This window comes from Manis javanica, chromosome 12, assembly GCF_040802235.1.
Source record: "Manis javanica isolate MJ-LG chromosome 12, MJ_LKY, whole genome shotgun sequence".
Lineage (NCBI taxonomy): Eukaryota > Metazoa > Chordata > Mammalia > Pholidota > Manidae > Manis > Manis javanica.
The window spans coordinates 48,457,574-48,472,413 of record NC_133167.1 but is presented as its reverse complement, the minus strand read 5'-3'; the positions used below and the strand labels follow the sequence as shown (position 1 = coordinate 48,472,413).

Genomic DNA, 14,840 nt, shown 5'->3' with positions numbered 1-14,840 from the left:
CAAAAAGCATTGTAAAATTCTCGGCTTACAAAATGATATATCCTAAAACTCTCTTAAATGTGGAAACAATAGTGTAGAGAAAATGGAAATTTATGACCATGACCAGGATTCCCACCTGGCTTTAATTAATCACCCACTGTAGACATGAAAGAGCCTGTTTTGCATACTTAAGAGACCAGCCGGTTATTTACCAGTGACAGAGCCACCAATCAGTCAGATAAGTACTGGCCCGAGGGAGGAGTGGAGAGGAAACCCCCCCTTCTGTTCTCTCCTCAGTTCCTGGTACATGACTTTGGTCTGGCATCCACCAGTCATCCTAGAGATCCACCCACACACTTCCTCCCAGTGCTGGGGGCAGGGAAGGAAGAACAGGAGAGAGTGCTGGAGAGCAGTGGGGGTGGGGCAGGCACAAGATTGGAGGCAGCAGAAGGCTGCTGCACAGCCCCAGCACTAGGGAGGGAAAGGACAGAGCCAGGTGCTAGGGAGCAGGAGGCGGCAGCACTGGAACCAGCCACTTCTACACAGCTCGGCCACCACCATGAATATAAACATGGTATTAACCCCTTTTAACTCCCAACTTGCCCTTGTCTTTATTCAGTCTCACTGAATTCATAGTGACTTGCCCAGAGAGGGGAACCTCCTTCCAGAGCAACAAATGGACATAAATTTGCCCAAAAATTCAAACACTAAATAATGCCATAAGGATTATTACTACATACTTAACCACAAGTAGAGAATTACAAATCAAGCTGTGATGTGCTTCATGACAGCTAGCTAAATTCTGTTGGGAAGAAAGAAACTTTCTCTGCACTTCAAGGTTCTTCTAGCCATTCTAAGAATCAAATTGACAGGAGACCGATTACTAGGAGAAAAAGAAAAACTCCCTAAAGGGAAACCATAGAGGAGGATTTCAAAGGTGGTCAGGAAGAATGAGGTATATATGTCATCCTGAGTGAAGAAGGGGATGGGGGGGGGGGGTCTGAGCCTTCAAAGGAAAAGGGAAGTAATTCACAGGAATATAAAAAGAGCAAATGTTTCATAAATATTTGCTGGGCCATACAGAAACAAAGAGGGGGCACAGTGAGGAATTTTAAACCCCTAGCTACATCCCTCCCAGTCTACCAGAACATAGTTTACATTATAATAGTTATCTACCGTGATAGCTCTCCTCCTGAAGCAGTTCCTCCACCTAAATTCTTTTTATGCAGTAGGAGTAGTGGTGGGAAGGTAAAACTATCTTCCTGAGTCTTTTGGGCCTTGACGGTTTTCAGCTCAAAATAATCTGCTTGTCACAATGGCACATCCTGGAGCGGCCTGCCCTTGGGTCCCCACACTTCACTTAACAAATAATTTATGTGTTGCAGATCTCCTATTTTGCAGCACCTTAAATTCAAATCTATGCCTCAGCAACATTGCAAATGATCACCTCAGGGGGGATATATATGGAAAAGCTGCAAACAGAAGTATGTTAACATATGGAAATGCACAAATATCTGTTAACAATTTTTTCTTAAGGAAGTCATATTTCTTTCCATTATATAAATGCAAATAGTTTTCTTTCTGACCCCTTGAACATGCTAAGATCATAATATTTGCACCTTTAAACATCTACTCCTTTTGTTCACTAAATCTTTCTCCAGTCCTAGAATAGTGATTTATATACAACTGACATTCAATAAATAATTTTTGAATTAATGAAAGAATGAATTTAGGGACTCTAAACATGATTCAGTTTCAAAGGGATATGTCCATTTGAATTTTCCCATTTCATAAATAAAAGTGAGACTTTAAAATCTAGCTCTGTAGCTTGGGTTCCACTAGAATAGAGTACTATGGAAGATAACAGTTCTTACAAGTATTACTTAATAAATCTCATTCATTTGAAATCACTACAAAATTCCAGACATACATCTGTTGGGGAGTTGAGTTTATTCTCCTTGGTTTTTGTCCTCACTGTCACAAAGAATTGAAGAGTGGAGACACAGTAGTGAAGCAGAGTTGAGGTTTTATTTGAATACACTCCAAGGGAGGAGCAGGACAGGCAAGGTAGACAAAGGCAGGTTTACCTGAATAAAGCAGAAAGGAAGGAAAAACAGAGGGAGGAAAGGGAAGCTCATTTACTGCTACTTGGCATAGGGCACACCCCCTGCCAACTCCTTAAGCCAGAGTCACCTAGTGTCCAGTGCCTGCTTGAATCTCCACCATGTAGGAACTAAACCCCTACCATCCCAGGATTTGGGGGAGCCACAGAGCACTGGATGCAGTGAGATTATGTTCTGAGAACTTCCCAAAGGAAAGAAGATTTTCAGGCAGGCTACTAAGGAGCACAATCATATAGCTGCAGATCCTTCGGGGTCACCTATGTGACAGGAACTTGCAAGCCCCAGATCAGAGCTCTCAGCAGCCTCTCCCTACTTATCTGGAGTAGAACAGACAGAGTGACACACTTAAAGAAAGGCGAGTGCAGGCAATCTCAGAGAGGAAGTGCACTTAAGGAATTAGGGTTCTGGGGCTTTATAAGGTTTCTGGAGTAAGGGTCACCATAAGGCATGATATTATATTCAGGTGATTCATAATTCCTTTGAAGTTTTGCCTTAAGAAAAGGGTTATTTAGGTGACTGTGTTGGTCCAGATCCCAGCATTCTTTGTCCACATAGGTTTATTTACACTTTGGAGATCTGTCTCTTGTTCTGCTTACAAACTTCCTTAGGAGACTAGAGGAAGAGGGGAAAAAAACAGCATATAGGTTAAGTTAAAAAATAAGATAAGCTGGGCCTTTTTGCAGGCTAAGTAGATTTCACAATGGCTTAATCTGATTGATACAATGAAGACATGGCTGTGCTCAGATACTTCTCTTTATCTAGGGAGCATCCCAACATTCTAAGTCACTCATGGCCTTTAGAACTTCAACTAATTAACTTATTAACTCTGTGAGTACCTTCTGGTCTCTAGTTTTATCTGGTTAACCCTCTGAGTCCCTTTAAGTGGGCTTTACTGGCCTTATTCTCCCTCCACCCACTTATGTCTACCATTCTGCCTAACACAGCTAATTCACTTTATTGGGTTTCAAAGAAACAAATTTTGTGAGATTTTAAAAATAATTCCTGGTAAATTGTAAAGGTGTTCTCACTAATTCTCAGCAGATGCCTTTAGTCAATGAAGCACTTGTTTAAGATTTCTACCTGCTGCCTGTTATAAAACATGTATCACTTTTAAATATATCATGTTTAGTTCTATTTAAAATAGTTTAAAAGTTGGAGAAAATGGTTTAAAAGAACATTACATAGATTATAAGGGTGAACACAAATCTAAACTTTAAATGTGAAAGATCCCATGGTGTGAAGGGAAAAAGAACTTTTGAAAGGAAAGGAGCGACACATAGCAGCAATTCACCGGAGAGTTCCGCTTTATTAGGGAAAGGTGCTGGGTTATATAGGAGGGGGCATGAATTGATTGAGGTGTCACTTCTACGGGGCTGGTGGCTGTTGGCTAGGTGCTGGGATTGGGAGGGGGGCGAGAGGTGATTGGGCTTCAGGTGGCGCCGGCGGGAACTGAGGACCCCGAAGAGAAGCCGGAAGTTTGCCATCTTACTGGTGGGGACCCTTCATTCCCCCCTTTCTCCTCTATGGGTTTGTGGACGTTGCTTTCTCTCTGGCTGCTTCCTGCTGAACAGGGGCGGAGAAGGAAGTGAGGGCTTGAGGATTGGGAGGAAAGGGTTGATAGGACTCCCCACAGTAAGGATGAGTAGATGTGGACTTCTTCAGGTTGGAAATCAATGAAGGTTCCCTGTAACCATAGGTTGGCCAAGAGGATATGGGTGTCAGGAGCCAGGCGTCTGCGGCTATTGTTTCCAGGAACAGTTTCCAGTGGAGAGAGGGGTCCATCTCAGCATGTGGTGAGGAGGTCACGTGAGGGTGAGGGATCTTCTGTGGCCAGAAGCTGGTAGTTCCTGAGTAAAAGCTGGTTGAAAGCTTGATTAGAGATTTTTCTGACTTGGGATTTGATGAACTTTATTATACAGGGTAAGAAGAGACAGGCGAGAAGAATGATTATTATGGGGCCTGCAATGGGCCAGAGCCAGGTGAGGAGGGGGTTTGTTAGTATTGACGAGAATGGGTTGGAATTGGAAGCAGAGTGGAGACTGGAGGCAAGGTCGGTGAGTTTGGTAATGTCAGTCTCTACAATGCTGGATTCGTTGATGTAATAGCAGCACTCTTCCCAGAGGAAGACGCAGGTGCCGCCCTTCTCGGCTGTAAGCAGATCTAGGGCCCGCCGGTTTTGAAGGGTGACTTTAGCTAGCGAAGTGACCTGTCTTTGGAGAGAGGTTAGAGAATCGGCAGTGGATGTCAGGGCTCCCTCAAGTTTGGCGTTGAGATCTCTAACTGCCTATAGAGAGTGACCCAAGGCTTCTCCCGAAAACCCTGCCCCAATGGCTGAGGTGATCAAAGAGCTACTGACCATGATGGGAAGGAAAGCAGCTCTTTTTGTGCATGAGGGCAAGGGAGGTTGGAGCTCAAGGAATTCTGCCATGCTGTAAAGTGTTAACTGTGGGATTAGGGTGACGAGAATGCAGGGTGTATCGGAGTTGAGAGGCAGTGAGTTGAAAAGACTGCCATTACACTAAAAGAAGTGTCCCGGTTGCATAAAAGTCTTAGAGCCAGAGGTAGGGGTGTAGATAGAGAGGCAGTGAAGTGTGCTGGAAGGGGGTGGAGTTGGGCCTACACAGTGGTGGATGGTGAGATTATCTGCGTATTCTGGTTCCCATAGGGGTATGTCTGCCAGGGGGCAGAAGGGTTGTCTTTCTGCATGGAAGGAGTAGTTGAAAATATTAAGGGGCACGGCGGCCAGCAGTGGGCGCTGTAGTGATGCGCACAAGAAACAATTGGCTGTGTTAAGGGTGTGGTTGAGAAAGATGGTGGTGGCCTGAAGGAGCTGTAATGAAGAGTAGGAGAAATGGGAAGAGGGGTGGGGATAAGAAGATGAAGAGGCGTTATCAAGAGTTTGGATAATGACTTTTTCAGAATGTCTGCTATCTGATGCAACTTGAGAGATCTGGGAATGAGAGGGAACATACTTTCGAGAGATATGAAGGGTACTGTGGGGGGTCGAGGACCCCCCGTAGTAAACTGAGGCTGTGACTCTGGCAGCCCATCGAGAGTCCCAGGGATCTGGGATTGATAAGGAGAATGAGCCATTGAGATATTTCATGAAACAATTGGAGGAGTAATACTGTGGGTACTGGAAGTTACTCATGTAGTGAATGGGGGAAGACCAGTAGGGACATCTCCTGTAGGTATCTGGCCATTGCCTGCAATAGGCTTGTTTTTGGTCATAGAGGAAGCAGAGGTAGGGAGAATAAGGGTAGCTGCTAGTGAACACTTCAGTGGAGGGAGGAAAGTGGAGGTATAAAGGCTCAGAGCAGCTTTTCAGAGGGCAGTCTGGTGTGGCAATGAGGGCAGTAACTTTTGTTTGATGCTGTGTGTAAGTCTGTCTGACTTTGAATCGCCATACAAAGGAGGCTGGGGTGGTGGGGAAGACAATAGGAATGAGGAAAAAAGCAAGAGAGCAGTAAAGGAGGAAAAAGTCATGATTCGGGTATGGATGGCAAAGGGGGTGAACAGGATTTTGGAGGAAAGAGGACAGTAAGGTCAGGAGTCTGGAGGGAGGGAGAGTCTGTAAACTTTTGTAGGTTAAGAGATCTTTTAGGTGATGTGGGGACAGAATGGTAAGGGGCGCTCTGAATGTCAGTTTATGAGCTTCTTTCTGCAAGAGCTGTCTAGCAGCTAATGCTCGTAGGCAGGGGGCCCATCCCTGAACTGTGGGGTCTAATTGCTTGGAGATATAAGCTACTGGGGCAAAGGATGAGCCATAATATTGGCCTAGGACTCTTAAAGCTTGACTGGACCTCTCATGAATGTATAATGAGAAGGGCTTCGACAAATCAGGAAGATGGAGAGCTGGGGCTTCCACAAGGGCTTGACGGAGCTTAATGAAGGAGTGTCGGGGTGAGGAGGATAATGGTTTTTTAGGGGGGCCCTTGCTGAGGTTGTATAGGGGTCTTGCCAACAGGGTGCAGGGAGAAGTTAGGGATATATGTTCTAAAATATCTAGCTAGGCTTAGAAAGGGCCTAGAAAGGAAAGGATTTTTGTCTTGGTTTTGGGAATGGGCAGGTCAGAGAGGAGCCATTTTCTGTCTAAGGTAATGGACTTTCTTTGTTGAGATAGAAGGAATCTGAGGTAAGTGATAGGAGGGGAAGAGATTTGAGCTTTGACGGGGGATACTCGGTAACTTCTGGAAGCTAGAAGGTTAAGTAGGGAGGCAGTGTCAAGTTGAGACTGTTCTCACGAGAGACTGCAGAGTAGAAGATTGTCCATGTATTATAATAAGGTGGACTTGGAGTGATCATGATGAAACTGTTTGAGGTCCTGAGCTAGGACCTGTCTAAAAATATGGGGACTATCTCGGAAGCTTTGTGGCAAAACTGTCTAAGTGAGTTGTTTAGAATGTCTTGTGTATGGGTCTGTCCAGGTGAAGATGAAAAAATCTTGGGAGCAGGGGTCTAGAGGGATAGAAAAATGGGTCTTTGAGATCTAGGACTGAGAAGTGGGATGCTGAGGCTGTATGGATTTGGAACTAAGGGATGGATAGGGACAATGGCTATGTTGATGAGGCGAAGGTCTTGGACAAGGCAGAAAGATCCGTTGGTTTTTTTAACAGCTAATATGGGGGTATGTCTTTGAGATCTAGGACTGAGAAGTGGGATGCTGAGGCTGTATGGATTTGGAACTAAGGGATGGATAGGGACAATGGCTATGTTGATGAGGCGAAGGTCTTGGACAAGGCGGCAAGATCCGTTGGTTTTTTTAACAGCTAATATGGGGGTATTAAATGGGGAGTGAGTGGGTCTGCTTGAATGATGGGTTGGAGGCCTATGAGGGCTGAAGTGGTTAGGGGGTATTGGGCCTGACAGATATACTGAGAGGGGTCACATAATTTGATAGAGGCAGGGGGACATAGGGCCATGGAGGGGCTTGTAATGTCCCAAACTTTGGGATTTACAGGGTGTATGAGGGCAGAACCGGAGCTTTCATTGGGTAGAGGGGGATCATCGGCTATGAGGGCCATCAGAAAGGGAGTACTGGGGGCTGTGGGAGTGGATATAGTTATGGAAACGTGGAGGAGGGAAAGGATGTCTCGTCCTAGTAAAGGGATGGGACACTGGGGCATAACCAGGAAGGAGTGGGAGAAAGGTATGGGATTGTCTTGGATTGTGCATAAAAGGGTGGGGGGGGGGTTAATGGGAAAATCTGTTTACCTCCTACTCTGACTATAGGAGTAATGGCTGGTGTGGTAGGGCCCCGGTATTCTCACAAGACTGAGAAGGTGGCTCCTGTATCTAGGAGGAAGGAGATGGGGTGACCGTCTACTGTTAAAGTAACCCTGGGCTCCTGTTTGGTGATGGAAATGGTCGGGCGAGAAGCCCCTGGGCCCCATCAATCTTCTTCTGCCAGCCCCACTATGGCGGGCTTAGGATGGGGGTTGTTCGTCCAGCCTCCCCTTCGGGTGGTTGGGCAATCAGACCCCCAGTGGCCCTTTTTGTGGCATCTGGGGCATGGGGTGGTAGGAGATCTGGGGGAGGGGCACGCCCTTGACCAATGTCCCTCTTTTCTGCACTTGAAACAAGCTCTTGGGGGGGCTTGTTTGTAGAGGGGCGCCCAGGTTGTGGTTTTATCAGCTGGGCCAACATTTGGAAATTGGCCTGATCAGCCTTTTGTTTACGGCATTCTTTCTCCTCCTCCCACTTATGGAAGACTTTAAAGGCCACTGTTAGGATCTCAGTCTGTGGGTTAGCGGGGCCCTGTTCTAACTTTTTGAGTTTAGCTTTGATGTCGGGGTAGCCTTGAGCTAGGAAGTATGTCATAAGGACATGTCTTCCTTCAGGTGTTTCTGGGTCCAGGCTGGTATACTGTAATAGGGCTTGAGTGAGTCTGTCTAAGAACTTGGAGGGGATTTCATCTCTCTTTTGAATTATGTCTTGGAGCTTTTGAAAATTGACTACTTTACGAGCTGCCTTTTTCAGACCTGCTATTAAGCAGGAGGCAAAAATATCTCGAGAGCGGAGACTCATGGTGGTGTTATAATTTCAGTGTGGGTCTTGTTCGGGGACAGCAGTGGGGCCAGGGGAATAGGTGGGGTCAGTCCTGTGGGTTTCAGTAGCCTGCATTTGGGCGAAGTCCTAAACTCGTCTACGCTCTTCAGGGAGGAGAGTATTGGCCAGGAGCATGAAAATGTCATGATGTGTGAGGCTGTAAGACTGGAGGGTGTATTGAAACTCCCTGATGTATGTCATGGGATCAGTGGAAAAGGAACTTAGGCGTTTCTCTAGTTGGGCTAAATCTCTTAAGGAGAAAGGGATGTGAACGCGCACGCTGCCTTCGGATCCTGCTACCTCCCGGAGGGGGGCGATAATTTTGAGAGGCTCTCAGGACTGAGTCTGAGGGGGACTGAAGGGTTCTGGCTCAGTCTGTGGGAGAGTGACGCGGTCTAGCCGTGCCTAGTCGAGCAGGTCCTGAAGTGCAGAAGGGGGGCAAAGAAAATAAAGAAAGATAGAATCTGACCCACATGTCGCCAGCTAGCAGCCCAGCTGCTTGCCTCTGCTGCTTTAGTTGGGCTTGAACTCATGACTCTGAGGTTAAGAGTCCCATGCTCTACTGAGCTACAGCAGGGCTCCAGTTAATTGCTTATGGAATGCGTTGTTTTCTATTCCTGCCACATCGGCAAGTGGGGGAAGGGCATAGCTAGAAGCAGGGGCGGTGTTTCTACACATCTTCAAGGTCTCCCTATTTTCAGAGTGAGGAGTCTTGGCAAGATATGGTTTTGTGGACAGATAACTTCTAAGGACTGCACCGGTTGTTCTCTAGCTTGTGCTTTCCCATGCTGCATTCAGACATGGGGGGAGGTGCTTTCCCATTCTCTCTACAAACATGTGAGAAGACAAAGGCGGTCCCCAACAGGGGAGAAACAGGTGATGAGGGCAAAGACAGAGGAGGCCCCTGGGACCTAGTTAAAGGGGGGCTGAGAGGTTCAGGCTTAATCTGCAGGGAATGAAGGTGGAGGAGGTGAGATGGGGGAGGAGATGGTTGGGAAGGAAGGGAGAAGGGCTGTTGTAGGAGAAGGGGAAGGGAGTGAACCGGAGGCTTCTGCGGGGGCAGCGGCTTGCAGGCTAGGAGAACTTGGGAGGGGGTGGGGAGATGAGGAGGCGGAAAGCTTCGATATAGGGAATCTCCTTCCATTTTTTCAGGTGCTGGCAGTAGTTAAAAAGATCGCGAGTGATGATAGTGTAGGACCCCAACCTCCCTGAGAAATAAGTTAGCTTAAGAGTGGCCATCTTGAAGCCCAAAAAGCCATTCTGATATATGACTCAGAGGGAACAACTGAAACCAGGTAACTCCTCTGGAAAAACAAGTTAATCAATCATGACTGCTGGCAGCGCTAACCTTTCGGTTAGTTAAGCATAAAAGCTGACCCTACCTTGCTACACCCCCAGGACGTGGCACTAACCCAGAAATCGTAGGTTTGAAAAATTACTGCCTTTGTAGTATTGTTATCTTGCTATGTAGTATTGTTATCTTGTTACTACAACATAATCTGTAACCATGGTAAATCTCTAGGGCTGAATGCCTCAGAAAATCCTATATAACCACTTAGTTGTAAGTACTCAGGGTCCTCGTTGAGACCTGGTGGACGGGCTGACTTGGACCCCAACTAGTTGGCTTCCGAATAAATTCCTCTTGCTTGTTGCATCAAGAAACGTCTTTGGTGAGTGATTTGGGGCGGCGCCTTCCTCAGGGGAATCCAACATTTGGGGGCTCGTCCGGGATCATGCGCTCACCCCGCTTCACTCCCGAAGTCGCTCTTGGAGGAAGAGGTAAGATTAGTGGCGCCTTGAGTTGTCTGTGTTCTGTCTTCTGTTTTCAGTGAGACCGGTCAGAATTCTGTAAAGGGGTACCCACTGTCTGGCAGCTGTCCCGATCCTGTAAAGGGGTCGAGACTGCGGTCGGTAGACGTACTAGGAGCACCGCAGGCTGCAACCCTGAGGGACGCCTCGGGGAGGTTGGGAGGCCAGGGACGCCTGGTAGCCTCCCGTCTGTTTTTCTGGCAAGGTGAATCTGATGAGATAGGGTTGATTTTCAGGCGCCAGGAATATCAACCCTCTGATTCCTTTCGGTTTCTGTTTGAAAATCTGAGAAAAAAAAAAACAAAAAGCGGCCGCTGTTTGTCTAATCTGTGTGTGTCTCTGTTTTTTGTGTCTTTCATGTGCCTAATAATTGTTATACTGACAATGGGACAGACTCAGACAACCCCCTAAGTGTGTAAATGAATATATCTTTCTACCTCCGGATGGTATTAATGAAATTGATTTAAAGACAAGCGCTTGTGAAAATTGAGTGTTCTAAAACTTCCAGAAAACCTGATAAAAAAGTGTTAAGCATTAATGCTAATTTGGGTTTGCCTGAGACGGGCATGTCCTGGTAGTTGTCGGCTGCCTGAGTTTACCTAGAGTCATTTGAGTCATGTTATCTGCTAAATCTTTTAAGAATAGAATGCTTAGAAGCTTGGCTTTGTCTAGTGTTCAGTGGGGGTCTTGTGAGTAGGCTAGCATAGTTGTTGCAGGTAAGTGAACTGGATAAGTGTGGCAAGTGAACACCTTTTTAATTGTGTGTTGCAGTGTGTATGCCTACCTGCAGCCTGAGAATCTTTGTAGTAACTTAAAGCCTTAGAGTTTTGTTAAGTTGAGAAGATGTGCTCTGTGTTTGCTGGGAGATTGTGCTGTGAAGCTCATAGTTGCAGAAATTGTAGAATGTGTTCGTAAGTTTGTCAGTCTAGGAAATGTTGGTTTGACAGTTTGCAGTGTCCTGCTTCTCAGTGTTCACTGGAGCTTGAAGTTTCTAATAGTTTTGAGTTCTGGTTAGAACTGCTTAAAGTGATAGAGAGGGCATTTCTCTATGTTGAAAGATCACAGCAGTTTCTCATGCTTAAAGTCTCAGTGAGTTGCCATGAAATCGTAATGTTAAAGGGACTAAAAGCTAAAGTTTGTTAACAACTGTATAACCTTTATTTGCCTTTGAAATATTTTGTTATTAAAAATAATTGCATGGCCTGAAAAATTGAATTCCTAAGCAGAATAGTAACAAAGCTTTTTTCAGCTGATTAAATGCACTTAGTTAACAAACCAAAATTTATTAAACTGTAGAATCTGGACAAGATTATGTTTCTCCCAGAAAAACAGGTTTCACTGTAAAAGTTTAGATAGACGAACGTGTGACCACTTTTGAGAAAAGTTGTAATAGATTTTTTGAGAACCACCAGGTCTTCTTGTTTAATTTATATGCTGTATGTTTAAAAAAAAAAAACATGGGGGACTCTCCATATTTTTTAATGCAAATAATCTTAGAGCTTTTAATAGAATTTGCATAGCAGCTTATATCTACTATTAAAGAGTAAAACATTCTTGAAGCTTTCAGGGAAAACCTGTAAACTTAAGCACTTTCTCTGCTTTTTTGTATCTGGTCTTAGACACTTATGCTGAGTTATGTTCTTATTATTTTCACTGTTTGTAAGCTATTGATTGTAAGCCAAAGGTCATCATTTCTCAGTCCCTAAATGAAGAAGTAAAATGCCTGACCTCTTTCATCTCAAATCATATTTCTGGTCATATCTGAATATCTGTGTGAAAGAAAGAGACATTTAAATTTGAGATTCTGCTTAAACTTTTAAGTTGAATTTGACTATAGCCATATCCATTCTTTGTATGTATCTCTAACAGGTCTTTTGTATGCCTGGTGATATTATACTCTGCCTTGAGTTTAGACAGTTCTTTCAGCTAAATATGAATTCTTATTGTAGCTTTTTTCCCCTCCTGAAGATGAAAGCAGAAGAATCTACCATCTGCTACCATTCTCTCAAGAATGCTTAGTAACCTAGAATTAGTTTGACTTTCTGTATGTTGTCTTTAAAAATTGACAGCAGCAGTCTCCCCTGCTGCCCCACTTTTTAAGATATCTCATTTACTGTGCTGAGTATATAGACAATAAATGTGTAATGATAGTTCTAAAAAAAATTAAATGCAAAAAGGTGCTTTTACCTCTAGTTAACTCTGATATTTTCCAGAGGGCCCCTGGAACATGTCAGAAGAATTTTTCTCACTAGAGAAAGTATTTGACTAATTTGGCTTATTTATCTGATATATATATATATTTATTTACCAGGAAAGCACTGTCAAAGAGAATGATGCTAAACTTTGTTACTGAATGTTTTGTATTACAGAAATATCAGAATTTCCTTATGTCAACTGTTTTACAGTAAGCTCTCATCAGATCTTTAACCATTGTCATTTGTAAGTCTTTTGTCATTTATAGTATTATCCCTAAACTGGTAAAGAACTAGATTTCAGCAGAACAGGTATTAGTTACATAAGATTACATAAACTAAAGAAAATGATTTTGTGTCTTTTTGTTTCAAATGTTGCTGGTAAAATGTTTTAACCTTGTTCTCTTAAACTGACAACAGTTTAGTAAATGACTATCTTTATGAGCAGAATTGAAACATCCTTCTCTCTACTTGATCCCTCCAGAGTTTAAAAACTTTCAGTGACTGTTTTTATATTCCATGGCAGTATGTTTATTTGCACGAGTTCAATAAGAATCTGCTTTCCTTGTGAGAAGACTACTTAAGAACACTGGTTATACTACCAGGGCTTTGACTGGAATGTCGTACCTGAGAGACATGTGCATAGACTCAGATGTGAACAACTTTAAAGAACTAAGATTGACTTTATAAAGCCAACAAAGCCCCTTGGAAGAACTGGCCTAGTACCTTGCTTACAGAGTTCCCAGCAGCCTTACCAGGTGAGTAAAGAAAGTCACTTCCTGGCAGGTGCAGAGACCTCGAGAAGAGAAGAATTCATCCAAATCTACAGGTACTGCAGGTAAAGCCTGATGGCAAGTCTGGCTTGGCTGTCTGGCCTCAAGAGGCCTTTAAAAGTTCAATCTGAAATTCCTTACAAAAAGTTCCAGCAAAGCATATTTAAAAGAACCTGTGTAATCAATTGCTCTTCTTGCTGCACCTGTGCAAATAATCAAGCCAGCTGTTAATTATTTTCTTAACCTAGTTACTTCTAGTAAAAATGAGAGTGATTTTAGAGAGAAGTATCGTTTCAATAATGTAGCCTCCTTCCAGAATAAAAAATCCAACTCCAGATGTTGCTACATAACCTAATAACACAATTTGTTTTATCTTGCCTAGAAGCCACAAAACTGCAAATAGTAATAAAAATGAAACCCAGAATAGAAGCGCCAGCCTTCTGAAGCCCTCTCAACTGACCAGTGATGGAGACCTAGCTGCACCCTTTACTGCGCCCCCTTCTCAGCACGAAGCAGCCAGAGCGGTCATCGCCCCTTTTCCCTAGCAGCAGCTAGAGTCTCTATCTGTAGAAGAAAGAATGAGACCATACCCATAGCCTTCCCTGGTAAAAACAGGTATTTAATCCCTCCTCCCAAGAGATGGTGGGCTTGTAACACTGGAGTGACCCATGTGTCTCTACTTCTGCCTTCAACTCCTCCCATGATTTCTGTATCATGGTCCAGTTAGTACCCAGACTAATGTATCATGATGACTTATCATTCGTGGCAGAATTAGAACCTAAACTAAGGTATAAAAGAGAGCCAGTCTCACTCACTCTAGCTGTATTACTAAGAGTAGGAGTCGCAGCCGGAGTAGGACCAGGGGCAGCTGCAATTATACAAGGAAACCAACATTATGAAGGACTAAGAATAGCTATCGGTGAAGATTTGAGAACTATAGAACAGTCTATTTCTAAACTTGAAAAGTCCCTAACCTCTCTCTGAAGTAGTGCTACAAAATAGACGAGAGTTAGATTTACTATTTCTAAAAGAAAGTAGATTGTGTGCACCTCTAAAGGAAGAGTGCTGCTTCTATGCAGACCATACTGGAGTAGTAAGAGACTCAATGTCTAAATTAAGAGAAAGATTAAATCAGCGAAAGCGAGAACGAGAAGCTAACCAGAGCCTGTTTGAATCCTGGTTTTCTAGATCCCCATGGCTTACAACTCTAATATCCACTTTGGCAGGACCCCTGCTTATTTTAATATTGCTCCTCACCTTAAGTCCCTGCATTTTAAATCGAGTAATAACCTTTATTAGAGAAAGAGTAAGTGCTGTGCAGGTGCTAATGCTGAGACAACAGTATCATACCCTCACACAACAAGAAGAAACCAACATTCCATGATTAGAATGTTCAGAAAAAGAAGTGGGGAATGTAGGACCCCAACCTCCCTGAGAAATAAGTTAGCTTAAGAGTGGCCATCTTGAAGCCCAAAAAGCCATTCTGATATATGACTCAGAGGGAACAACTGAAACCAGGTAACTCCTCTGGAAAAACAAGTTAATCAATCATGACTGCTGGCAGCGCTAACCTTTCGGTTAGTTAAGCATAAAAGCTGACCCTACCTTGCTACACCCCCAGGACGTGGCACTAACCCAGAAATCGTAGGTTTGAAAAATTACTGCCTTTGTAGTATTGTTATCTTGCTATGTAGTATTGTTATCTTGTTACTACAACATAATCTGTAACCATGGTAAATCTCTAGGGCTGAATGCCTCAGAAAATCCTATATAACCACTTAGTTGTAAGTACTCAGGGTCCTCGTTGAGACCTGGTGGACGGGCTGACTTGGACCCCAACTAGTTGGCTTCCGAATAAATTCCTCTTGCTTGTTGCATCAAGAAACGTCTTTGGTGAGTGATTTGGGGCGGCGCCT

At 44.1% G+C, this 14,840-nt stretch overlaps 1 long non-coding RNA gene across 1 annotated transcript; it reads left to right on the top strand.

The window, feature by feature from the left end:
• The first annotated feature begins 9,340 nt into the window (after positions 1–9,340).
• Positions 9,341–14,268, top strand: LOC140845040 (uncharacterized). The gene is made up of 2 exons (XR_012123665.1): positions 9,341–12,909; positions 13,307–14,268. It is a non-coding gene; the product is annotated as an uncharacterized lncRNA (long non-coding RNA).
• Positions 14,269–14,840: the final 572 nt, after the last annotated feature.